This window comes from Dendrobates tinctorius, unplaced genomic scaffold (genome assembly GCF_039654945.1).
Source record: "Dendrobates tinctorius isolate UK_male_01 unplaced genomic scaffold, ASM3965494v1 ptg000200l, whole genome shotgun sequence".
NCBI classification, from domain to species: Eukaryota; Metazoa; Chordata; class Amphibia; order Anura; family Dendrobatidae; genus Dendrobates; species Dendrobates tinctorius.
The window spans coordinates 1658954-1685586 of record NW_027361867.1 but is presented as its reverse complement, the minus strand read 5'-3'; the positions used below and the strand labels follow the sequence as shown (position 1 = coordinate 1685586).

Below are 26633 nucleotides of genomic sequence, written 5' to 3'. Positions count from 1 at the left end.
GGCAAATGTCAGATGTTAAACTGGGTCTGAGCAGAAAAAGTAAATTAATGTGCATGCAAAATGTAATTGCATATGAACACATGACCTTTACACAGAGAAAACCAAAAACAAAACACAAAACAAATATCCTGGAATAAAAAAGTAAAAAAATATATATTGCAAAAATTGCATGAAGGTAGTAATAATAAGGGTATTTAGTTAACATAATTTTGATCAAAATAATGTAGAAGCCATCCCGCCACGTGACGGCAACCCTTGTGGGACAGTCCTAACTCTTGTATTTAAAACCTTTCCACTTGTCAAGTGACGTAAATGTGAACAAGGACAGAGGGACTGAACCACCAGTAATAGTATTGGCCAGACAGGATGGATTTTCCAACTCAGAAGCAGGGCGGTCACACCCTTATATGCACAGAATGCACAATGAAACAAATGAGAAACTGGGTCTGTGTTCATATGCAATTACATTTTGCAGTCAGCACCCATACTGCTCAGGAACCAGTACCAGGCTCTCACGCAGGAGAACGATGAAGAAATACATCAGGATAAGACTTTGCCCACAAACAGCAACCTTGTACTCCTTCAGAATCCTCCTGGATGGAGAAAGAAAAATGTTGTGAAGAAGAAACGGAGAGTGGTGGTCATGGGGGATTCCCTTTTGAGAGTAAGAATACAAGGACTTACTTACTGTTTGGGTAAGAATACAAAGACAGAACCATGGAAAGGACACCATTGTAGGCATTTACTACAGGCCGCCTGTGCAAGCTGAAGATATGGATGAACTCTTTATGCATCAAATGGCCAAGTTCTCCAAAAATATGACATAGTTTTCATGGGAGATTTCAACTATCCAGACATTTGTTGGGAATCTCTCTCAGGCAAAACTAACAGGTCAAGGAAATTCTTATCCTCTCTTGCTAACAACTTTGTCTTCCAAAAGGTAAGGGAGAAAACAAGGGGAACTGCTACCTTGGATCTAATCCTTATAGACAGGGAGGAAATGGTTGAGGAGGTAAAAGTGGCTGGGACCCTAGGAGTTAGCGACCATGCTATTTTAGAATTTTGGATAACTAGAGGAGGAAGACCTGTGAAGACGCAGACGTCAAGGTTAGATTTCAGAAAGGCAGATTTTAAGGGATTCAGAAAGAGAATTGGAGGGATCCAATGGCTGGATATCCTTAAGGACAAAAATGTCCAGGAAGGATGGGAAATCTTGAAAAATGAAATTCTCAAAGCACAATTGTTAACAATTCCAAAAAGAGGGAAGAATAGGAAGCATTTAAGGAAACCAGGATGGATGAACACAGAACTTAAGCACATGCTAAAAAGGAAGAATGAAATGTTTATAAAAAGGAAAGAGGGAGGCATATCTAAAGAAGAATATAATGCTGTCTGCAGAACCTGCAGGGCACAAATCAGATTATTAAAGCTGACAATGAATTGAGGCTTGCAAGAGACATCAAAAGCAATAATAAAGGATTTTGGGGATATGTCAAAAGTAAAGGAAAAGTCAAAGATGCTATAGGATTTTTACCGGATGAAAATGATGAAATGGTAAGACAGGATGTTGAGAAGGCCGAACTTTTAAATTCCTATTTTGCATCTGTTTTCTCTCAGAAAGGAAATGTAACATCAACTGTTCTTCACTGTCCTATTAAGGGAATAGAGGAATCCAGGATATCTATAAACAGAAAGATAGTGAGGAAACACTTAGCTAACTTAAATGAATTCAAGTCTCCAGGTCCTGATGAACTACACCCTAGAGTACTGAAGGAGATAGCAGAAGAAATTTTTGAACCCCTCTCCATAATATTTGAAAATACTTGGAGTACAGGAGAAGTCCCAGAAGACTGGAGAAGAGCAAATGTTCCTATCTTCAAAAAGGGAAGAAGGTGGACCCAGGCAACTATAGGCCGGTGAGTCTGACGTCTATACCAGGAAAGATCTTTGAACAAATTATTAAACAACATGTATGTCAATACCTGGATAAGAATGAAGTGATTAAACAGAGTCAGCATGGGTTTGTAACTAATAAGTCATGTCAGACTAACTTAATTTCCTTCTATGACAGAATCACTGATTGGGTGGATCAGGGAAATGCTGTAGATATAGTATATCTTGACTTCAGCAAAGCATTTGACAAAGTATCTCACACAATCCTTATTGAAAACAATGACTTGGTATGGAATGGACAAGGCAACTGTTAGGTGGATTCATAACTGGCTTAGTGATTGCACCCAAAGAGTAGTCGTAAATGGCTGCACATCCAGTTGGAAGAATGTCTAAAGTGGGGTACCACAGGGCTCTGTCCTGGGCCCTGTATTGTTCAACATCTTTTTCAACAATTTAGATGAAAGAATTGAGGGTAAACTGATTAAATTTGCTGATGACACAAAGCTAGGAGGGATAACTAATAATAGAGAAGAGTGAGAAAGGATTCAAAAAGATATAAATAAACTGGAGCAGTGGGCAGCAACTAGTGGAATGGTTTTTAACAGGGAAAAATGCAAAGTACTACATCTGGGCAATAAAAATGAGAAAAGCATATACAGAATGGGAGGAATAGGGCTAAGCAACAGCACATGTGAAAAAGACTTGGGTATACTAATAGGTCAACGGTGTGATGCAGCAGCAAAAAAGGCAAATGCAATTCTAGGATGTATTAACAGAAGCATACAGTCTAGATCACGTGAAGTCATTATTGCCCTCGACTCCTCTTTGGTCATACCTCATCTGGAATACTGTGTCTAGTTTTGGGTGCCACATTTTAAAAAAGACATCAACAAACTGGAGCAAGTTCAGAAAAGAGCGACCAGAATGGTGACCGGTCTGCAAAACCTGTCTTATGAGGAAAGGTTGCAGGATTTGGGAATGTTTAGCCTATCATCCCGAGACGAACGGGTTGGTAGAGAGATCCAACCAGACCATGGTCACATACCTATGAAATTTTGTCTCGGCCAGGCAAGATGACTGGGAATCCCTGCTACCGTGGGCGGAGTTGCTTTGAACAATGCTGTGGCCGATTCCACCGGCTAGACCCCATTCCTACTTAATTATGGCCAGCTTCCGCGCGTCCCTGTCCCTATGCCCGTGTTGTCCACCTATTCCAGGGTGGCAGACTGGGTGGTGGAGGCTCGTGACATTTGGGAATGCACTCAGGATGCCATCCGGGCCTCCAAGGAGAGAATGAGGGTCTCCACTGACATGCACCGGCATCCTGCTCCGACCTTTGCTCCGGGCGACTTAGTATGCTGGTCAGCAGCGAGCTACTCCAGGGACTAAGTCCTCTTTTCGGTCCACTAAGCATGCCCGTGGGACGATCTCTCATTGGAGATCGGAGGTCACATGCTTAGGTCCAGCTCCTGCTCTGATTCGACCATCAGGAAGGTCCCGGAAGGTCGTGGCTATAAAAGCCTTGCCGCCCCGCTATGTGCTATGATAGAGATTAATTCTTATTGTTATAATGGTGTGTGTGATGATGGCTGTATGAGACAGGTGAATGACTCATTATGACTCCCCTCCCTCGGTTGTGTATGAGTTAGGGTCACAGAGTTAGAGTCAGCACCTAGTACTGATACTGCCTAGCGCCACAGTGCATTCAGCTCTCTCATCCGTTAGCGCCAGTGGGCGTCAGTCAGCACAGGCATCACAGTACCGCATGTGTAGCAGCGTCCGTCTGTACGGCGCCGTGCAGATAGTGTGCTTTCCAGCACCAAGCTCAGGCTGGTTAGTGGCGACCACAAGTGCAGAGGCAGTACATGCTCAGAGCGGCAGTCTAATGTGTCTTCGCCCTGTGACGGTTAACAGGGCACAGTGTTCGAGGGGGAACCTTCCCTGGCTCCGCAGTAGCGGTTCCAGGCTAATGGGTCTAGAGGGGCACGCTCCTCGTGTCTCGGAAGCAGTGTCCTTTGCCCTCACCCTAGCGCTCCTCTAGCCATAGTACACATAGTACTGACACTATTAGTCACTGACATCTATAACTCTAATGGTTCTGCAATGGTTTATTGTATGTGAACTATGTCTCCTCTCCTGTCGGGTTCTGTCATGATGTTACAGAATTATCGGCGATTCTGCCATCTATATCTGTATGAACTATAAAGACCTATAATATTTCAGGCCATGGATCGGTCAAATGTCCATTTTTCAGTAAAATCTCACCACACGGACACTTTGATGTGAGGAGATCGCATCCTCGCTCTGCACACGGAGGACACACGGATCACTGAACAGGGAACATCTCTGCCATTCTCGGCCCTGAAACACGGACCGATTTCTTATACGTTATGTGTGACCCCGGCCTCAGTCGGACTCTGGAAGGAGGAAATAACCGAGATTTGGGCATTTTAGCTCCTGGTGTGGAGTCGATAGCACAATCATATGCCGCCATATAGTAGACGGCCGGTAACTGGTGAGAATTCCCTCATGTGTGGGGTCTGTTTCCCTCCAGAGAAATCACACGTCACATTCCACACATAACACTGTGTAGAGAAGGCGGCACGGGGTAATTGTGCCAGTAGTGAGGGGCGAATAATGGCGGGAATGTCACTGACTGAGGAGAAGCCTCCATGGAGGTCTGCACTCCGGAGATCATGTGACCCCTGACTCCTCCCCTCCTGTGACCTCATCACAGGTCCTGTGCACAGAGCAGCCATATATGTGGAGTGCGGCTCTGCAGGTGGAGGTATGTGGAGATTCCCCCCATTACTGAGCACGGGGGACATTAACCCCTTCTGCACTGAGACTCTTTATAAGAATCATCACGTTTCTGTGCTGTTTCCTGTAATAGATACATACGACCCCACTATGGAGGACAGGCAGTGAGGAGACGGAGTGTTCCCATAGTACAGGGCCCCTTTCTTGGCCCCACACAGTGTAATGCCCCCATTATGCCCCTGTAAGCAGAGTTCTGCCCCACAACCAGCTGCCTCGGGCACTTTACCATGGCCAGTACCTCAGATTCCTCCCCGCACCCCTTTCCTTTGCTTGGCACCAAATCTGTGTCATGCTGCCGCCATCTGCCCCTGTCACACCTCTCTATATAGTATAATACACTCCCCATAGGCAGCCTCTATAGTGTAATGCACCCCCATAGGCAGCCTCTATAGTGTAATGCCCCCATTATGCCCCTGTAAGCAGAGTTCTGCCCCACAACCAGCTGCCTCGGGCACTTTACCATGGCCGGTACCTCAGATTCCTCCCCGCACCCCTTTCCTTTGCTTGGCACCAAATCTGTGTCATGCTGCCGCCATCTGCCCCTGTCACACCTCTCTATATAGTATAATGCACCCCCATAGGCAGACTCTATAGTGTAATGCACCCCCATAGGCAGCCTCTATAGTATAATGCGCCCCCATAGCAAGACTATATAGTATAATGCACCCTCATAGGCAGCCTTTATAGTGTAATGCTTCCCCATAGGAAGACTATATAGTATAATGCATCCCCATAGGCAGTCTCTATAGTATAATGCACCCCCACAGGCAGCCTCTATAATGTAATGCACCCCCATAGGAAGACTATATAGTCTAATGCACCCCCATAGGCAGTCTCTATAGTATAATGCACCCCTACAGGCAGCCTCTATAATGTAATGCATCCCCATAGGCAGCCTCTATAATGTAATGCACCCCCATAGGAAGACTCTATAGTATCATGCACCCCCATAGGCAGCCTCTATAATGTAATGCACTCCCCATAGGAAGACTATATAGTATAATGCACCCCCATAGGCAGCCTCTATAATGTAATGCATCCCCATAGGCAGCCTCTATAATGTAATGCATCCCCATAGGAAGACTATATAGTATAATGCACCCCCATAGGAAGCCTTTATAGCGTAATGCACCCCCATAGGCAGCCTCTATAGTATAATGCACCCCCATAGGCAGCCTCTATAGTGTAATGCACCCCCATCGGAAGACTATATAGTATAATGCACCCCCATAGGCAGTCTCTATAGTATAATGCACCCCCACAGGCAGCCTCTATAATGTAATGCATCCCCATAGGCAGACTCTATAATGTAATGCACCCCCATAGGAAGACTCTATAGTATCATGCACCCCCATAGGCAGCCTCTATAATGTAATGCACTCCCCATAGGCAGCCTCTATAATGTAATGCATTCCCATAGGCAGCCTCTATAATGTAATGCATCCCCATAGGAAGCCTCTATAGCGTAATGCACCCCCATAGGAAGACTATATAGTATAATGCATCCCCATAGGCAGCCTCTATAGTGTAATGCACCCCCATAGACAGCCTCTATAATGTAATGCATCCCCATAGGAAGCCTCTATAGCGTAATGCACCCCCATAGGAAGACTATATAGTATAATGCACCCCCATAGGCAGCCTCTATAGCATAATGCTTCCCCATAGGCAGAGTCTATATGGAAAGCTGTAAATCTGCCCCTATTGCCTCTGCAAGGCATAAAAATGACCTCTCATTATACTCACCAATGGCGCTCACCAAGGCATAGCTGGTCTTGACTTAAGATCGCCATTCTCCATAACTGCATCATCTGGATGACACGTCCTTAGTCATCCACACAGTGTCACCCATTGTGCTCCTGTGCAGGCGCACTTTTCTCTGGGCTGCTGAAAGCAGAGCTAAGTACTGTAGTGCGTATGTGCTGGGAAAGGCTAAAGTGCGCTGATGACCTGGATGTAAAGCCGGCGCATGCGCACTACAATACTATGCTCTGACTTCAGTAGGGCAAAGATAAGTGCACCTGCACAGAAGTGCGCTAGAGGACACTGAATGCATGATGTAGGACGCATCTTCCACACGAAGCGGGACAGCGATCACAAGAAGAGGGTGAGCACCGGATTAGGACTAGAGACGCCCAGACCGCGCCGTCTGTGAGTATAATGAAAGCTCTTTTTTGTGCCTTGCATAGAGGATTGGGGACATATAGAGAGCATTCTAGAACACTGTATGTGAGGGCGATGCTGGCTGGACCTTATATGGGGGCAGCATGCTGAAAGGCTCCCTTTAATCTGTAAGACCTGTAGCCACCGCCTTTTAGCCACATTTAAAAAGCCATCCTGCAAGATTCCAGCCGCTCGCAAACTTAAGAAAATAATCATTCTCCTTCTCGTAAGCTAATCGGCAGCGTCCAGTCGGATGAGTGTCTATGGTCCCTGCTCAGCGCCTCCTCTGACCCCACAATTGCCATCCTCCTGCCTTTACTGACGTGGCTGATGCCTCCTATGTCATCCGGTCTGTTGCGCTGCGCAGCTCCTGTTCCCTCCTGTGCAGGTGCGAGAACTGGACAGACAGTGGATGACACAGGAGACGTCAGCCATGTCAATCAAGGCAGGAGAGACGGTGAATCAGGCCCATAGTGAGCAACAAAAACCGCTGTGCACATGCTGCGGAAAATTCAGCGCGGAAACACAGCGGTTTATTTTCTGCAGCATGTCAATTCTTTGTGCGGATTCCGCAGCGTTTTTACACCTATTCCATTATAGGAATCTGCAGGTGTAAAAACGCGAGAAAATCCGTACTAAATCCGCAGGAAACCCGCAGATAAAACACAGGTCGTCTTACCTGCGGATTCTGCAGAGTCCGTGCAGAAAAATCCACAATGGAATAAGCAACGTGTGCACATACCCTTAGTCTCTGTCCAGCTTGCAGGATAAACAAGACATAAAAGTTTAAAGGGGTTGTCCACTACTTTAAATTAACCCCCAATGTATCCCCCCGGGGCCCCTAATGAATTTTGTAAATACCTCATGTTGCCTATACTGCCTGTGTGCGGTGTTATCGCTGGTCGCTCACAGGCAGCACGTAACCCAGCGCTGATGTCACAAGTGAGGCGTGACTCAGCGCTGGGTCCCCGCAGTGGCTGCTGGGTTGTGGGCGGGGTTACCCCCGGGGTCACACCCAGCATCCACTGCACGCTTTCTCAATGAATGGGTGCCTAGTGGATGCCGGGTGTGACGCGGGGGGATAATTGTGCCCACAGCCTGGCAGCCAGTGTGGAAGGAGGAAGATGGACCCCCGGCTGCTGCCAGCACTTGTCGGGACGTCAACAGAAGCAAGAGCCGGCTGCAGCCAGGGGTCATGTGCTGCCTGTGAGCGGCCAGCGATAGCGACGCTCACAGGCAGTATAGGCAACATGAGGTATTTACAAAATTCATAAGGGGCGCCAGGGGGATACATTGGGGGGTTAATTTAAAGTAGTGGACAAACCCTTTAAGAACCTTAATTGCTTTATATATCTGTATGTATATATTCGACCAACAGATTAGACATATCAAATAGTAAATGACATGTGCCAAGATACTCATCAGTCCTCATGCTGTGTCCAGTGTGTCCCTGGTCCTCGGTGCTGCTCCTAGCCTCCTTGGCTGTCAGGTTCCTTCCAGGCAGAAGCAGAAGAGTGCAGACAGTGAGCTCAGCTCACAGTCAGAGGCAGAGCAAGCCCCGCTGCGTCCAGGCTTTTGGGGCTGATGACTTCTCTGCAGCAGGGAGCTTTGAAGGAGAGCGCGCTCATCCTGGATTGGGTGAGTGACCTTCCTTCCCCCTCTCCTCCACAGACTGCAGAAGAGCGGTCACATGACTCACTCTCTGCACTCTAATACATGTGCAGTACAAACGCCAGCCCTGACAGTAGCGTAGCTCCGGGTGGGCCCCCTCAGAACACAGGGCCTGGGGCAACCACCCCCTCTGCACCCCCGGTAGCTACGCTACTGCGTGTAAAAAATATCTCCTGCAGTATTGCTAATGCCAATTCCAGTGTCGGTATTGAGACCAGAATTAGCGTTATGGAGGATGAGTCTATGAGGAACGTGTTCAGCTGCCGACTCCGAGGAGGAAACTGATTGTTGTCTGTGGCCTAAATATATAGGTTTTATTAGTAGATGTCAGGGAAGAAAACTAAACCCTGTAAGATAATAAATCTCCCCATATGTTTCCTTTATTATCTCCAGTAATTGTATTATTACACAGGATTCTTATGATGTTACATCGCATCATCTTCTTCTCATTCAGGTCTCTACAATATCGGATCCTCTCAGTGAAGATCTTCTACAGAAGAGAATTTTCCTGATTTACCCATCAAGGATGGATATGGGCAGAGACAAGATGGCGGAGAGGATGTTACACCTCACCCTAGAGATCCTCTTCCGTCTCACTGGAGAGGTGAGAGATTCTGATGACGTCACATTACATCATTCTTATCTATGGGAATAACAGATGGACAGAACTGGAGAGGTGAGGACTCTGGAAATGTCTGTAGTGAGATTTATCAATGTGTCTCTCCATAACCAGGATTACACAGTGGTGAAGAAGACCTCTAGTGATCGCTGTCAGGACCCTGTGTCTGAGGGATGGGGAAGACCCCTGAGCCCAATCACGGGGCCTCCACCTCACCCCCTGATCCATGAGGACATCAATGACCAGAAGATCCTAGAACTCATCTACAAGATGATTGAGCTGCTGACTGGAGAGGTGACACTGCTGGGAATGCTGGGAAATTATACAGTAACACTATGAAGGGATCGGGGGATGACGGTATCATTGTATGTGTCAGGTTCCTATAAGGTGTCAGGATGTCGCTGTCTATTTCTCCATGGAGGAATGGGAGTATTTAGAAGGACACAGACATCTGTACAAGAACGTCATAATGGAGGTTCCCCAGCCCCTCACATCACCAGGTAATAGACAGGACTAAATACACACGGCCTATAATTATCTGTATGTAGAGAATGAATTCAGTTCCTGTATGTGTTTCCTCCAGATCTATCCAGAAAGAGGACAACACCAGAGAGATGTCCCCGTCCTCTTCTTCCACAGGACTGTAACCAAGAAGATCCCAATGTTCCTCAGGATCATCAGGTAGATGGAGAGAAGGTGTCAGGAGAGCTCCCCTATGATGTGTAGACGGCTGTGAAGGTCTTGTGCTCAGTCTTATTTTATCCACCAGTATTATATGTTTTATACTTGTGTAATGAGAACGGTGGAGATGGCAGGATTAGAGCTGATCATAGATGGGACTTCTCCATCTGTCTCTGACTTTTACAATATTTGTTTCAGGGTGAAGATCTGACCCATATTAATACTACAGAGACATATGTGAGGGGTGATGAGTGGTGTAACGAGGAGATTCCTACATATGACTACCCAGGTGAGTAGTAACCACTGAATGCAGAGAAGTCGCAGATTCTTCTTAGTCACCGGCTGTGGCTGCTTTGTCGGTGGTGTAGTCCGGCCGTAATACCATGATCACCATTTTGCATCTAGACCAAAACATTCTCCTCCACCCAAAATGGTTGAAATGATATCTGGCATTGAAAGCCCTTTTCTATTGGACTTACAACCTGGTAGATCCACCTACCCCCTGGAATTAGGAGATGCTGACCGTTACCTGCCCAGATCTGTAACTATAAAGCCAAATGACAGCGTACGTAGAATCTGCTGACAAGATAGAAAATCACTTGAAGAAAAATATTATGCTGGGCCTGTAAGAGAAAGCGGAGGGTAATGATGCTGTTGGCTTCCTAGATCCCTGAGATCTTATTGGATGACTCTTCTCTCCCTTCTGTGCTGCTGAATGTCTCATGGTCCCTACAAGACCAGGTCTAGTCTTTCTGGCCAAACTTCCCTTTTATGAGCGACAACAGTAAATGTGCAGTGAGGCCAAGTGTGAATTTCTGTACAATAACAGCAGAGTTTCCCTTTTTCCTGAGTTTTTAAGTTTGTATTAAAACTACCGTATTTTTCGGACTGTGTGAAGCACTGTATTCCTTCAAAAATGTGGAGGAAAATGGGGGGTGCGTCTTATAGTCCAGATGTACCTGCTTTGGATGTGGTGGGGGGTGGGGGAACGGCATCCGCGGAGCAGCGGGTCACAGGAGGCTGAAGCTGGTGGCTGCGGCTAACTCCTGTTCCCGCTGGTAAAGAGAAATGAATATTCACTGCATTCCATGCCCATGGGCTTGGAGGGCAATGAATATTCATTTCTCTTTAATAATAGTGTCTTGATTAGCCCCCATCCTTATAATTGGCCCCCATCCCGGTATTCATGGCCCCATCAGAAAACAAAAAAAAAAAAAACCTTTACACTTACCTACCCCGCGTTCCCTCGCAGCATCCTGCTCCGGTGCCAGCAACTATATGCTTGTAAGCAGCGCATGGCAGGGACGTCATGTGCTGCTCACAAGCAGAGCACAGCTGCCAGGACTGTGCATGCAAAGATCAGTGAGTATTCATTTCTCTTCAGTAGCGCACAGTGTCAGCCACCGGCTTACTGCTGCTACCGGCGGTCACGTGTGCCGCTACTTAAGAGAAATGAATATTCATGAATACGCATGGTCCTCAGCGCTGCTTACAAGCATATAGCAGTTGCTGGCACCAGAGCAGGAGGCTGTGAAGGGAGCGTCGGGTAGGTAAGTGTAGTGATTTGGGTTTTTTATTGTTTTCTGATGGGGCCATGCATACCAGGATAGGGATGGGGGTGGGGGCTTCTTATAAGGATGGGGCCATGCATACCAGGACGAGATGGGGCCATGCATACCAGGACGAGATGGTGCCATGCATACCAGGATAGGGACGAGGGGGCCATGTTTATCAGAATGGGGATAAGGGGACCATATATACCTGGATAGGGGATATTCAGTAGAGAATTGACCACATTTTTTGCTTCAATTTTTTTCCTAATTTTCTCAACTGCCCCTATCATTGTTAATATGGAGGGAATCCAATTTAAAAAAAATATGAAATCAGAAAAACAAAGTGCTGCATTGTGGAAATGTAAAGAGTGTTATAACCATAGTGCTCTAGTGCCAAAGGTGCTATACAGAAACCAGTGCAAAATCGCTGTGTGATAAAGTGCTAATAGTGCAAACACATCATGGGGCATATAACTACAATGGACCTGTAATAAGTATCCGGTACAAAGTGCTGCAGTGCAAAAGTAAAGAAGGATGAAGTGCATGGGCTTGTATCACCGAGATAAACAGTGTGCTGCCAGGGTCCCATGTGCCTGATACTTATTACAGGCCTGCTGCTGCCCAGGGTGTCTGCTGCTGCCCGTCGCCGCTGCCCAGGGTGTCCGAGGCCACCACTGCCTGGGATTTCGGCTGCTGCTGTCCGCCGCCACTGCCCGGGATGTCCGCCGCTGCGGGGGCCTCTGTCAACATTTCTTGAAAGACCAGAGCCCCCTGGAAGTTCCATAGTTTCAGCCTGTGCATGTGGACTCCAGTAAAATGGCCGCCTACGCAGATGGAAATCTCAGCATGGAGATCTCGGAGATGAGATCTCAGCACTGAAATCTCATCTCCCGAGATTTTCGTCTGCGCTTGCGCCGCCTCCCGGCGGCCATGTTACTGGAGTCCAACGCACAGGAGGAAACCACAGAACTGCCGGGGGGTTCTGGCCATTCACAAAATGTCGGCAGAGCCCCTCGCAGCAGCGGACATCACGGGCGGAAGCGAACACCCCAGGCAGCAGCAGCGGACATCCCAGGCAGCAGCAGCGGGCAACAGCAGCGCGGCGGCAACGGACACCCCCTCATCCCAGCCTGCAGCTACTTACAGGTAAGTGGTTACCGGTATATCCGCATTGTAAGATGCACCCCCATTTCCCCCACAAATTTGGGGGGAAAAAAGTGTGTCTCGCAAAGCGAAAAATACGATAACTTGGCACTCAACTTAAGGCATCCATGTATAGTAGAAATGTTTTTATTTGTGCAGTCCGTAAAATAACGTTTCGGCCTACATGTCCTTCCTCAGTCTGACTGCTTAAAATTATTGTGGTAAATATGGAGAACAAACGTGGATCCCCACTGTTGTAAGAAGCACAATGGTGAGCTATTCAGCTCCCAACGTTACGGCCTACATGGCCTTCCTCAGTCTGCGATAAATGATAAATAAAAGCATACAATGACTATGTCCTGCTTACAATGTATGGAAAATCAAAGATGTAGTATAATTTACAAAAAAGATAATGAAATACATTTACATAGTAAGAGATAATTGTACAGAAAAAAATAAAATAATATGTATGGAGAACCAGATGGGAAGACTGAAAGGAAAGAAAAAAATGGATAATGAACCTAATAAATAATAATAATAATTTTATTTCTATAGTGCCGACATATTCCGCAGCACTTTACATTTCGGAGGGGACTTGTACAGACTATAGACATTACAGCATAACAATAATCACATAGATTATAACAAATACCAAGAGGAGTGAGGGCCCTGCTCGCAAGCTTACAGTCTATGAGGAAAGAGGTAGACACGAAAGGTGGGTGGTAACAATTGCCCTGATTGTATGGACCAGCCATAATGTTAAGTGTGTAACAGTACAGACACAGAGGGCTAATGGATGCATAAAGCTTGTGGGAACATGATACGGGGAATCTGGTTATGGTAAAACTTTTGGCTGTGCCACACAGGGATAGATTAGGTTAATGTGTTGAGGTGGTAGGCCAGTGTGAATAAATGCATTTTCAGGGCACGTTTAAAATTGTAGGGATTGGGGACTAATCGTATTGACCTGGGAAGTGCATTCCAAAGAATTGATGCAGCACATGTATAGTCTTGGAGACGGGAGTGGAAGAATCTGATTATTGAGGATGCTAACCTCAGGTCATCAGCAGAACGGAGGGCGCGGGTAGGGTGGTAGGCTGAGACGATAGAAGAGATGTAGGGTGGTGCTGACCATGGAGAGCTTTGTGGGTGAGTGTACTAAGTTTGTACTGGATTCTGGAGTGAATGGGTAACCGGTGTACTGACTGGCACAAAGTAGAGGCATCGGTGTAACGATTGGCGAGGAATATGATCCTGGCTGCAGCATTCACGACAGATTGGAGGGGGGAGAGTTTGGTAAGAGGGAGACCGATTAGAAGAGAGTTACAATAGTTCAGACGAGAATGAATAAGAGAAACAGTAAGAGTTTTCACGGAGTCGAAGGAAAGAAAAAGGTTGAATTCTAGAAATGTTTTTGAGGTGCAGATAACAAGAGCGAGCCAGTGATCGGATGTGGGGGGCGAATGAAAGCTCGGAGTCAAGTATGACCCCAAGACAGCGGGCATGTTGCTGGGGAGTAATAGTGGAATCACAAACAGAAATGGCAATGTCGGGTATAGGTGCATTAGTGGAGGGAGGAAACACAAGGAGTTCAGTCTTTGACAGGTTCAGTTTCAGATATAGTGAGGACATGATGTTAGACACAGTGTTTAGACAATCGCTGGTGTTTTCTAAAAAGGCAGGCATGATGTCAGGAAAGGAAGCATATAATTGGGTGTCATCAGCATAGAGATGGTAATGAAAACCAAATCTACTGATTGTTTGACCAATAGGGGCAGTGTACAAGGAGAAGAGGAGGAGGCCTAGAACCAATCCTTGAGGAAGGGAAGATGAGAGGAGGAGGAACCAGCAAAAGATACAGAAAAGGAGCAATCAGAGAGATAGGAGGAGAACCAGGAGAGAACGGTGTCCTTGAGGCCAATGGAACGGAGGATAGTGAGGAGGAGCTGATGATCCACAGTGTCGAACGCTGCAGAGAGATCCAAGAGAATTAGCATGGAGGAATGACCATTAGATTTAGCTGTTAGTAGACCATTAGAGACTTTAGTGAGGGCAGTTTCAGTAGAGTGTAAAGAGCGGAAACTGGATTGGAGAGGGTCGAGAAGAGAGTTATCAGAGAGATAGTGGATAAGACGGGAGTGGACCAGGCGTTCCAGGAGTTTAGAGATGAAGGGAAGATTAGAGACAGGTCTATAGTTAGCGGCACAGTTTTGGTCGAGGGATGGTTTTTTAAGTAATGGCTGTATGATGGCATGCTTAAATGAGGAAGGAAAGATACCGGAAGAGAGAGAGAGGTTAAATATTTTAGTTAGGTGAGAGGTGACAGCAGGGGAAAGGGACTGGAGATGTGATGGAATTGGGTCACTGATGCAAGTGGTTGGGCGAGAAGATGCAAGGAGCCTGCTTACTTCGTCTTTGACTGTTTCAAAATCAGAGAGTGAGCTAGATGCAGTGGGGGAGGGAGGACAGTGCATGGTATGAGGTGATTGGGAGATAATTTCCTGTCGGATATGGTCAATTTTTTCTTTGAAGTAATTGGCCAGATCGTCAGCTCAAAGCTCTGTGGTTGGGGCCTGCACTCTTGGGTTGAGTAGAGAATGAAAAGTCTCAAAGAGACGTTTAGGGTTATTGGACAGTGAGGTGATGAGGGTGTTGAAATAGGTTTGTTTGGAGAGGTGAAGGGCAGTGTTGTATGTTCTAAGCATAAAATTATAATGGATGAAATCTTCTGGTAGATTGGATTTTCTCCAGACATTCGGCGCACCTGGAGCACCGCTGCAGGAAACGTGTTTGCAGGGTGCGCCAGGGTTGTTGACGTCTGTGTCCTGTTGTTCTGTATATAGGAGGTGAAATTTCATCCAGGGCACTTTGAAGTTTTTCATTGTAATGCTTCAATGCAGAATCAGGACATGAGAGGGAGGAGATAGGGGCCAATGATGACTGCAAGTTCTTCATAAGTTTCTGGGTGTTAATGGCCTGTATGTTTCTGTAAGTATGGACAGTGGGGGTGACCTGAGCGGGATGGCAGTTCTTGATAGAGAATGAAAGAAGGTTGTGGTCAGAGAGTGGGAGAGGGGAGTTTGCGAAATCATCCACTGCAGAAAGCCGAGAGAAGACCAAGTGAGAAAAGGTGAGAAGCAGATGGGGAGAGGGGAAGAGCAATGGGGATGTTGAAATCGCCCATGATGAGGGTGGGGATGTCACAGGAGAGAAAATGTGGAAGCCAGGTGGCAAAATGATCCAGGAACTGATGGGAGGGGCCGGGAGGACGATACACCACTGCCTCTCACATGGAGAAGGGAGTGTTGAGTCTGACGGCCTGGACCTCAAAGTAAGGGAAGACAAGTGAGGGTGCTTGAGGGATAACCTGAAAGGTACATTTTGGTGATAGGAGCAGACCAATGCCTACACCTGCTCCATTGTCTGATCTTGGGGTATGAGAAAAGTCTAGTCCCCCATATGAAAGAGCAGCAGCAGCAGTAGTGTCTGCTGGATTTAAGTTTCAGTAAGAGCCAGAAGGTTAAGAGAATTAGAAAAGAAGAAGTCATGGATGAAGGAGAGTTTGTTACACAGAGAATTCCAAAGGGCACAATTAAGAGAGACAGAAGGCATGCAGGGAACATTAATAAGATTAGAGGGGTTTCTGAGTGTAGCAGTTGGGGAGTTTGACTTACTATAACATGAGGGGCTGGGGTTGGGAGAGATGTCCCCTGCGACTAGGAGGAGGATAGAAAGAGTGAGCAGATGGTTAAGTGATTTGTGAGAGCGTCTCTGATGTTGAATCGTGGGACTGACTGGATCTGTGCAATGTAGCAGTGTGAAGAGAGCATGAGTGCTATACAAAGGAAAGGACTGAGGGGCCGATATGGATGGAGTGTAAAGAGTTAGTGCCAGGTCGGTGGATGTGTATGAATGCAGCGGCCAGGATATAAATTATACAAATGCATATGGTATATATTTGTTGTAATCCAAATATACATGGATAAGATGTATATAAATGTCTTAACTGTCTCCTGCCCTGTCTAACTGCCATGTTATAACTGATTCATACTTTGATCAAATGTACTTTGATTAAATGTGCATAAATACCTCCCCCAAGCTATGTCTGAATATATAGGAGTCTGATGCTTAGATCTGGTTTTTTTGTTGTTTTTTTTTTGCTCTGCTCGTTAACAATCAAACTAATCTAGGACAGCAGGGCCCAGTAAATGTAGTGGTCAGATAAACCAGTGTCCTGGCCTACATGCATCATAAACCATGACTGCTTAAAATTATTGTGGTAAATATGGAGAACAAACGTGGATCCCCACTGGAATATAATATAAGCTCACGTAAGTATGATAAGTAAAAAATAGGATACACATAAAGGAGAAACTAGAGGTATAATAAATTACCTGTTGTAAGAAGCACAATGGTGAGCTATCCAGCTCCCTGTTATAGTAGAATGCTGTATATTAATTCAGGGTGGCATATGGCAGAACCTTGTGAGGCCAATAGTACTAAGATCAAAAAATAATTAGAGATCAGACCAGGAGGTGATTAGTTTGTGGTAATTAAAGTGGTATTATAAGGATACCTGATGTGTTAAGAGCGAGGCTTGTAGTAACGCTCCCTGTTGGGATTCTATACAGAAGACCATTATAAGGTGAGTATAGGGTTAAACACGTATATATAAAAAAGAGAATAGAGGAGCGTTTATACCTGTAATTATAGTAGATTCCGTAAAATAGCTCTTTGTGAAGCTAAAGAGAAACGTATCAGAACGTTATAATTCCACTGATACATGTGTGAGACATATAGGTTATATGGACATAGTAATCTATGAAATTCTTACCATGGGTGGTCAGTGGTGACGGGCGTCAGGCTGAACACGGTTTCCACCGCTTGTCACGTCGCAATGTGGAGTCTAAATGCCGGAGGCTAAATAGGAAAGGGGCGGGACTGGAATTACATGTGTCCTGAGCAACTAAAGCGGAAGTGATGTTGGCGTGTGTTCCAAGCACCGGAAGACCCATTGTTTGCGTTCCACAGACAGCAAGTAGTTCTGTGTGCACTACACGTTTCACAAGTGAGAGGGGAGTCGAAAATAAGCTTGTATCTATTAAAATAGCCAGGTTGTGCCCACTAACACTGCGTATTGTATTAAATGAAGCAGATGATAGATGTCAGTGTAAGGTGAGCATATTAGGTTATGGTGAAATGGTATGGAATTAAGAGGATAAGTGTCCTATTTGACCAATGGTACCACACTTGTTAATGTAAAACATTTATTTTTTGCCCGAGTGTGGACTGAAAAAAGTGTTGCCTGTTGTGAGTTCATTTTCCCCTTCACCGTCGACGTCTGATGAACTCCCTCTTCTGGTGAAGGAAGGTAGTGAGGCTGATTACCAAACACCTGATCTGGTAGATGATGACTGGATAACAGGAACTTCTGACTGGATATAAGGCAGCCGACGCCCTTCTGAGTCGCTGGTGATTTCTCTGCTGGATTCTTGGAGACCAGTCTGACTCCTGCTTCCCAAAGATAAGTTTTTGCTCTGCTTTTGAACTTATCAGTTTTGTTTTGTTTACCTTGTTTTTTGGAGTTCAGCCATCCCCGGTCGGGGGTGTGCTGAGTTCCATTTTTGTCTCTGATCAGTTTATCTCTTTGCTCTGTCTTCAGAATTTACCTGAGTGCTGATATAGTCATTTTGAAGTCCTAGCGACTTCAGGGCTTGTTTTTCCTATCAGACGGTTGGGACATTTTTTGGTAGGGTTTTTTACGGATTGCAGACAGCAGCTTTTCTATCCTGTCCTGTTTAGTTAGCTTGGGCCCCATCGTTTGCTCAACCTATCTTTCTATCTGTGTTAGTGTTTTCATCTTGCTTCACCGTCATTATATGTTGGGGGCTGCCTATTGCTTTGGGGTCTGCTCTGGGGCAGTTTAGATTTCCCCTTTCTTTCTTTAGGCCTATTTAGTTCTCCGGCTGTGATCGAGGGGTCTAGGGCATCGTAGGAACCCCCCACTGCTACTGTTAGTTGTGGATAGGATCAGGGGTCTGCAATCCGATAGCTACCAACCTCTCCGGTTTTCTGGACTTAGCTTGTATTTTTGTTTTTTCCTACTTCGGTGACTCATTCATAACAGCTGCCTTTCTGAACATTATCACATTGATGGCATTGAAGACATGGGTACGTGCCTTTTTGGGGGGTTTGCAGAAACTCTAATATAACTAAATGACAGAAAACCAGGATAGTAGAAATCCCCATAAAGTGATTCCATTTTATAAATTAATTCACTGAGGGTTATAATCCTTAGGAGGAGTGAATATTTTGACTCCACAGCCACTTTCCGGAAATTAACACGCAGTGGATGTTGGAGAGTGGAAATTACACATTTGCCATTTTATTACCCAGCACATAGTGCCCAGATTGTGCTCCAGGAGACACACACCGCAAATTAAGTGGGTTCTTCTCACTATAATATTGCTCAATACAGGGATCCTAAATGTTGTTTGCGCACACTGCAAGACTCCGAAGTGAGAGCGGATTTTGCTGGATTGGTTTATAGAAACCTTGTTGCTTTTCAACAGCCTTTGATCCACTAATAGTGTGGGAACCTCTGTTTTTCCATTGACAGATGATGGACCTGAGTGGGGACTTGTTTTTTGTGAGATGAGAATTGGTATTATTTTCGCCTACATAACATTGATTGGTTTCCTTTTTATTCGATATTTGGGAGGCAGAATGTACAAACAGTAGAACACAACACACTACTGGCTCATCCAACAAGGTTTACTATTAGACTGTGAACTGTCATTGTCTTGATAAAAAAAGTTTTTTACATAGCTTGCCATTTTTATGGACAGTTTAAGTAGAAATGTTCAAAAATATAAAACTGAAGGATATTTTATTAAAAATGTTTTTTATCTTAGCAGATGACTGTACCAGGAGATCAGAAGGACAGCTGACATCTTCAATTTTTAAATCTGATGATCTTGAGATCCTACAAGATACAACGGAAATGAATGCGATTACTCCAGATATACCATCATCCATTCACAGCAAAGATCTGTCATCTGATCCTATGAAACAGGTCCCATCTTCTGATTCATTACTGACTACTAAGGAAAATCAAAGTCACAAAAGAGACATTAAAAAACAAACTGCTCCTAAAGCAAAGAAGTCATTTTCATGTTCAGAATGTGGGAAATGTTTTAACAAGAAATCACATTTTGTTACACACCAGAGAATTCACACAGGAGCCAAATATTTTTCATGTTCAGAATGTGGGAAATGTTTTAGCAATAAATCAGATTGTGTTAGGCACCAGAGAACTCACACAGGAGAGAAGCTTTTTTCATGTTCAGAATGTGGGAAATGTTTTGCACGTAAATCACAATTGGTTACGCACAAGAGCACTCACACAGGGGAGAAGCCTTTTTCCTGTTCAGAATGTGGGAAATGTTTTGCACTTAAATCACATTTTGTTAAGCACCAGAGAATTCACACAGGGGAGAAGCCTTTTTCATGTTCAGAATGTGGGAAATGTTTTAGCAGGAAATCAAATTGTGTTAAGCACCAGAGAACTCACACAGGGGAGAAGCCTTTTTCATGTTCAGAATGTGGGAAATGTTTTAGCATGAAATCAAATTGTGTTAAGCACCAGAGAACTCACACAGGGGAGAAACCTTTTTCCTGTTCAGAATGTGGGAGATGTTTTAACAATAAATCAGATTGTGTTAATCACCAGAGAATCCACACAGGGGAGAAGCCTTTCTCATGTTCAGAATGTGGGAAATGTTTTGCACGTAAGTCACATTTATTCGGACTCCCATGACAGCACCACGAGAGAGGGGATCCCCCCTTTAGGAACAGGAAACCTACAGATACAAAAGGGCGGCACATCTCCCACGCATCAGTTGGTTTCCTGTTCCTGAGGGGATGGGATCCTACAAAAGACTGGATCCCAGGCCGGCCGATACAGGTAGCGAGGGGGTCTCCTACCTCGGCCTGGTGCAGAACTCCTGGAAGACGCCACGGTGGCCCAGGATGGGTGGCATGGCGGTGGCGTATGCAGCAGGGAGCGGCGTCCGGAGGAGGTCCGTCTCCAGGGTAAGGCCGCCGCCGGTGAGTATGTCCCCCCGGGGGCTCCCGGCTCCGGCGGCGCAAGTGCGGTGGTAACGGGGGCCGGCGTGGCTGCGGGGTGCTGGGGCCAGGGAGCACTGCATTCCGGAGCGCCAGGGCGACTTCCGGTCACGTCGGGGTCGCGGTGACGTCAGGGGGCGGACGGATGATGCGCTTCCGGGTTGGCGGCGCCACTGCGCAGGCGCGAGAAACCAAGATGGCGGCGCCCATCGTAAACGCCGATAAGCGTCGGCTCTCCGGCCAGGTGCGGCGCCAGCTGAGGAAAGGGAGCCCTATTAGGGGGGGAGGGGCGCGGCAGGAATACTGCTGTCCGGAGGAGGGGTATATAGGCAAGACCCTGGCAGGGTGCCTTGCCTTGGCCACATTATTGCGAGCAGTAATGGAGAGCGATCAGGAGCAGCAGCGGCAACAGCAACGGCAGCAGCAGCGACAAGCATCACTGCCGCCCCTGGATGACCTTAGGCAGGTCAAGCAGAAAAAGAAAGAGGCCCGTGACAGTAAGGAACGTGCGGGACGAAGTGACCAATCCAGTCATAAAAGCTCCTCTAGGCAGACAGGAGCATCGACTGAGAAGAATCCCCCTCATTCTCCGGTACTTGATTGTGGCACTGGTAAGTGATCTTCGTGAAAGTTCACTCAGTGACGGGACCCCCCTTCTGTGTTTTATTCTAGGGGAAGAAGGCTACAAGTAAAACTAAACACAGGGAGTGCGCACTCTGTGCATGCCCATTACCTGATTCATGCCCAAAAAATTGTGCCCCCCCTGTATTCAGCAGACAGTGGCGGAAGAGTCGCCCGCGGTAGCGGCGAGTTTAAGGGACATAGTCAGGGCAGAGATGAAAGAAACCCTAAAGTCTTTGTCCCAGCCGGAAAGTCTAAAAGGCGGGGTCCCGGTGGAGTCCGATTCCTCGACAGAATGGAGGAGAAGTAGAGACTCCCAGGCTTCATCTCCCTTGTCTTCCTCAGGAGAAGAGGACTCTGGGCGATTTTGTCTGCCACTTGACCGAGTAGACAAGCTGGTCAAAGCAGTCAGAGGGACAATGGAAGTAGAGGAGCCTAAGCCCCAGTTATCCATGCAGGATGTCATGTTCGGGGGCTGGAGCAGAGAAAGCGTAGAGTCTTCCCATTAAATCAGAAGATCCAGGATCTGATCCACAGAGAGTGGAAAAAAACGGATAAAAGAGGGTTGCTACCACCAGCCCTCAAACGCAGATATCCCTTCGATGATCCGGCAGTGAATACTTGGGACAAGGCCCCCAAATTAGATGCAGCCATTTCGAAGGCATGGAAAAAATCCTCGCTACCCTTTGAGGACATGGGATCCCTTAAAGATCCCCTAGACAGGAAGGCAGATACCTTCCTTAAGAATACCTGGGAAATGGCTGCCGGGTCCTTAAGACCAGCAGTGGCATCAACATGCACGGCCAGGTCCATGATGGTCTGGTTGGACCAGTTGGAGTCGCAATTAAAACGGTACGTCGAGACAAACAATTCTTGGGGCCCTACCAACAATCCAAGAGGGAGCAGCCTTCCTAGCAGATGCCTCGGCGGATGCAGTAAGAATGGCCGCCAGGGCAGCAGGTCTCTCTAATGCGGCTCGTAGAGCCCTGTGGTTAAAGTGCTGGCAGGGAGACATTCAGTCCAGGGTGAAGCTCTGTACTATTCCGTATGAGGGTGAATATTTGTTCGGCGCAGTCCTGGACGAATTGCTTGAGAAGGCTGGGGACGACAAGAAAAAATTCCCAAATCTCTGGTCTGCGTCCTACGGACGTCCATTTGGTAGAAGGAGATTCGATCAGAGGAGAAGGCGCAATTCTTCGCCTATTAGAGACCGTCCCAGATGGGAAGATAGAAGGAGAAGAGGTACGGGCTACATGTTCAGACGCTCGTCGAGAGATCAAAAGAGACAGAATCAATGACTAGTAATTCCCATGGGGGATAGACTATCATCCTTCCTCCCGGCATGGTTACAGATTACAAATAGTGACTGGGTGCGCAAGGTAATATCCACCGGGCTTAGGTTGGAGTTTAACCAGGTCCCGCGGGATACCTTTAGACCAACTCCTTTAAGATCTTCACCCCTCGAACAAGCAGCTTTAGAAGCGGAAGTCTTGAGCCTATGCCAGAAAAACGTCCTGATAGAGGTTCCAGAATCTGAGAGAGGAAGAGGGTTCTACTCTCCCTTATTCCTAATCCAAAAACCTGACAAAACATTTAGAACGATTATTAATTTACGTTTCCTTAATGAGTTTTTGGTTAATCGTACTTTTAAGATGGAATCCATCAATACAACAATAAAAATATTGTTTAAAGGGTGTTTTATGGCAGTCATAGAATTGAAAGATGCGTACTATCATGTACCTATCCATACAGATTTCCAGCAGTTCCTGAGAGTGGCGGTTTCAGTAGACGGCACAGTCCGTCATTATCAGTATAGAGCCCTTCCCTTTGGTCTCTCTGCAGCGCCCCGGGTATTTACAAAGGTAGTGGCCGAAGTTATGGCTCATTTACGGGAAGTTGACATCTTGATCGTTCCATATTTAGATGATTTTTTGATTGTGGGAAAATCGGTGGGCCATTGTATATCCCAGATAGAAAGAGCTAAGTCCAGGTTAGAAAACCTCGGATGGATATTAAACTACGAGAAATACCGACTCCAGCATTTAAAGATACAGAAGTTTCTAGGCTTACTATTACATTCAGAAACTCAGCAGTGTCTGTTGCCATTGGATAAATTGCAAAAGATACAGCAGCAGGTTCTTCGGGCGATTGATAATCCTTCTATGACCCTCAGACAGGCCATGTCCCTGTTAGGCTCTTTAACCTCATGCATCTCAGCAGTCAGGTGGGCACAATTCCATACTAGAGCCCTTCAGAAAGACGTCCTGGTCAATAGCAGGGCCTTGGAAGGCTCCTTACAGGGTCGAGTGTTGCTAAGCCCCTCAGCTGTTAGATCGCTTAGATGGTGGCTCGATGACGAGAACCTAGCCTCAGGGGTGCCCTGGATAACGCAGATAACCCGTATTATAACCACAGACACTAGTCCCTTTGGTTGGGGGGCCCATATGGGGGACATAGTGGTACAGGGACACTGGGATTCTGATGCTGAGATCTCATCCAACCAGAGAGAGCTATTGGCGATAGAGCGGGCAGTCAAAAAACTCATTATGTACCTACAGGGCCATCACGTGAGGATACTCTCGGACAACCAGGTAGCAGTAGCATATGTCAACCACCAAGGTGGAACCCGCTCCGACGCCCTGATGCGGATAACAGAACATCTCCTTCACATAGCAGAGGAAAGTTTTGTATCTTTAACGGCGCTCCACATCAGAGGAAAGGACAACGTGAAGGCAGACTTTCTAAGCCGCAAGGCTCTAAAGCAAGGAGAATGGGCTTTGAACAGGGATATTTACCACCAGATTGTCCGCAGATGGGGTCAGCCAGAGGTAGACCTCTTTGCCACCAGAGAAAACAGGAAAGAAAAATCGTTCTGCTCTCTGAATCCCAGGGAAAATCCACTGGCAGTGGATGCCCTCCTGATAAGATGGAACTTTTCTCTGGCATACGCCTTCCCGTCATTAAATCTTCTACCTCTGGTAGTAAGGAAGATCAGGGAAGATCGGGCAAGAGTCATATTAATTGCCCCCTTTTGGCCCAGGAGGACCTGGTTCGCATGGTTGAGGACCATGTCGGTATGCGATCCCTGGGTACTGCCGAACCTTCCAGATCTCCTCTACCAGGGGCAGTCAGCCACCCGCATGTAGCGGGACTCCATTTGACGGCGTGGTGTTTGAGAGGACACTATTAAAGGATAGAGGGTTCTCCAAGAATTTAATTGATACCCTCCTAAAAAGCATGAAACAAACTACCACTAACATCTATGCTAGGACCTGGAAGCGATTCCTGTCCACCTTTCAGTTTGATGTCAGAGACGGAATTCCCACGAAACATATTCTGGAATTTCTCCAGAAGGGTCTCGAATTGGGTCTCTCCACAAGTACATTAAAAGTACATGTTTCAGCCTTAGGAGCCTTGTTTGCATGTGACATTGCCAATAACTATTGGGTAGCAAGGTTCATTAAAGCGGCGGCTAGATCGAGACCCATACACAAGGACAGATGTGTGCCTTGGGACTTAAACTTAGTCCTTACAGCCATGACAGAAAGTCCGTTTGAACCTTTGGATTCTGCCTCACTAAAGATTATATCTCTTAAGGCAGCATTTCTGGTAGCGATAACATCCGCACGTAGAGTGAGCGACATACAGGCACTTTCCAGATTGCCCCCTTACACAGAGTTCTTACAGGATAGAGTAATCCTAAGGCCAGATCCAGCATACCTTCCCAAGGTAGCATCACAATTTCACAGGACACAAGAGATAGTTCTGCCTTCCTTCCTCCCTAATCCGACCAACCCTAAGGAGCAAAAACTTCAGGCATTAGATATTAGGAGATGCTTACTTAAATATTTAGCAGCCACGGATCCTTGGAAGAAGGAGAATGCATTATTCCTATCCTTCCAAGGTCCCAGGAAAGGTTGTAGGGTATCGAAACGCACATTAGCAAGGTGGATTAGGGAGGCTATCTCTCTTGCCTACACAGCAGGTGGAGGTCCGGCTCCGCAGAACCTGAGGGCGCATTCCACTCGTGCCATGGCATCATCTTGGGCAGAAAGATCTGGAGTGTCAATTGATCAGATATGTAAGGCGGCCACCTGGTCATCTCCTTCCACCTTTTTTAACCACTATCGGTTAGACATGGGTGCCTCCTCAGATCTCACCTTTGGGCTAAGGGTGCTGCAGGCTGTAGTCCCTCCCTAAGTTAGTTTACATCTCTGTAATTCTCTCGTGGTGCTGTCATGGGAGTCCGAATAAAGTATTAAGTTACGTACCGGTAACGGTATTTTTCGGAAGCCCATGACAGCACCCTTAGTTCCCTCCCTTGTTCACATATAGGGGTGCACTCCTTTAGAAGATTGTCCACAATTTACTGTATATGGGAGAGGGTATAAAAATATTTCTGATAAATAGGGTAGATAGGTTGTATATATTATATGTTGTGTACTAACCATGGTAGCCTCTCAAGCTCTGTAATTGAGCTGATGCGTGGGAGAGGTGCCGCCCTTTTGTATCTGTAGGTTTCCTGTTCCTAAAGGGCGGATCCCCTCTCTCGTGGTGCTGTCATGGGCTTCCGAAAAATACCGTTACCGGTACGTAACTTAATACTTTTGTTACCCACCAAAGAACTCACACAGGAGAGAAGCCTTTTTCCTGTTCAGAATGTGGGAAATGTTTCACCAATAAATCAAATTGTGTTAAGCACCAGAGAACTCACACAGGAGAGAAGCCTTTTTCATGTTTAGAATGTGGGAAATGTTTTAGCAATAAATCAGGCTGTGTTAAGCACAAGAGAACTCACACAGGGGAGAAGCCTTTTTCATGTTTAGAATGTGGGAAATGTTTTAGCAAGAAATCATATTGTGTTAAGCACCAGAAAACTCACCCAGGGGAGAAGCCTTTTTCCTGTTAATGTGGGAAATATTTTAACCAGAAAGCGCTTCTTGATCTCCATCAGAGCTGTTACACAGAGAAGCTGCCTTTTTCATTTTCTTAATGTGGGAAATAATTTACTTGGAAATTAACAGTTAATAAACATCAGAGACGTCACATAGGGGAGAAGCCTTTTTATGTTCATAATGTTGGAATAATTTTAACCAAAATTAAATCTTCTTAAATGGGTTGTCTCTTGTCATTCCTCATGTTTGCTGACAAAAGGATAAAACTAAACTTTATGAATTCCAAATGTAAAACAATACCCATAATTCACCCCCTGAAGGTTAGTTGGAAAGTGATTAATAGAAAAAACATGTACCCCACATCTCAGTATATAGGGTGAGGTGATGTTTACACACTCTCCAAGCGTCTCATTTCTACGGGTTTCATCATCCTCACCAAAGGCGAGA

At 46.2% G+C, this 26633-nt stretch overlaps 1 pseudogene; it reads left to right on the top strand.

Moving 5' to 3' along the window:
- The first annotated feature begins 19147 nt into the window (after nucleotides 1-19147).
- LOC141056853 (uncharacterized) lies at nucleotides 19148-26407 on the top strand (annotated as a pseudogene).
- Nucleotides 26408-26633: the final 226 nt, after the last annotated feature.